This window comes from Triticum aestivum, chromosome 1B (genome assembly GCF_018294505.1).
Source record: "Triticum aestivum cultivar Chinese Spring chromosome 1B, IWGSC CS RefSeq v2.1, whole genome shotgun sequence".
In the NCBI taxonomy this organism is placed as follows: domain Eukaryota; kingdom Viridiplantae; phylum Streptophyta; class Magnoliopsida; order Poales; family Poaceae; genus Triticum; species Triticum aestivum.
In genome coordinates, this window is record NC_057795.1 from 47,272,177 (window position 1) to 47,273,169 (window position 993).

At 49.8% G+C, this 993-nt stretch overlaps 2 non-coding genes across 2 annotated transcripts; both read left to right on the top strand.

The window, feature by feature from the left end:
* The first annotated feature begins 306 nt into the window (after positions 1–306).
* Positions 307–425, top strand: LOC123152857 (5S ribosomal RNA). Its single transcript, XR_006476334.1, has one exon. It is a non-coding gene; the product is annotated as a 5S ribosomal RNA (ribosomal RNA).
* A 296-nt stretch (positions 426–721) lies between these two features.
* On the top strand, positions 722–840 carry LOC123154037 (5S ribosomal RNA). The gene has a single exon (XR_006476620.1). It is a non-coding gene; the product is annotated as a 5S ribosomal RNA (ribosomal RNA).
* The last annotated feature ends 153 nt before the right edge of the window (positions 841–993 follow it).

Sequence of the window (993 nt, forward strand, 5' to 3'; positions counted from 1 at the left end):
GTTGCATTCCCTTTTTAATTTTTTTGCGCCGCTTGCAAAACAAAACGCACGTGTAAGTAATATATTTACCGTGTTTTATTATTTTGCACGAGTGCGGTAAGTTATTGCTGGGTGCTCACGATTCACGAGTCTAGCGGCGGTGTTGTGGCGCGGCAAGCGTGCACTGGTGCGCTTGAGAGGGAGGGGTGGAAACCGCGTTAAACTCGTCTCCGTAGTTGAGAGGGAGCGGCCAAAGCAATGTACAATCGTCTTTGTGGTGGAGCTGGGAGGGGCAAGGATAAGGGACGAAGACGGGGGTAACATGTTGGATGCGATCATACCAGCACTAAACCACCGGATCCCATCAGAACTCCGAAGTTAAGCGTGCTTGGGCGAGAGTAGTACTAGGATGGGTGACCTCCTTGGAAGTCCTCGTGTTGCATTCCCTTTTAGTTTTTTTTGCGCCGCTTGCAAAAAAAAACACACGTGTATGTAATATATTTACCGTGTTTTACTATTTTGCACGAGTGCGGTAAGTTATAGCTGGGTGCTCATGATTCACGAGTCTAGCGGCGGCGTTGTGGCGCGGCAAGCGTGCACTGGTTCGGTTGAGAGGGAGGGGTGGAAACCGTGTTAAACTCGTCTTCGTAGTTGAGAGGGAGCGGCCAAAGCAATGTACAATCGTCTTTATAGTGGAGCTGGGAGGGGCAAGGATAAGGGAGGAAGACGGGGGTAACATGTCGGATGCGATCATACCAGCACTAAAGCACCGGATCCCATCAGAACTCCGAAGTTAAGCGTGCTTGGGCGAGAGTAATACTAGGATGGGTGACCTCCTAGGAAGTCCTCGAGTTGCATTCCCTTTTTAATTTTCTTGCGCGGCTTGCAAAACAAAACGCACGTGTAAGTAATATATTTACCGTGTTTTATTATTTTGCACGAGTGCGGTAAGTTATTGCTGGGTGCTCACGATTCACGAGTCTAGCGGCGGCGTTGTGGCGCGGCAAGCGTGCA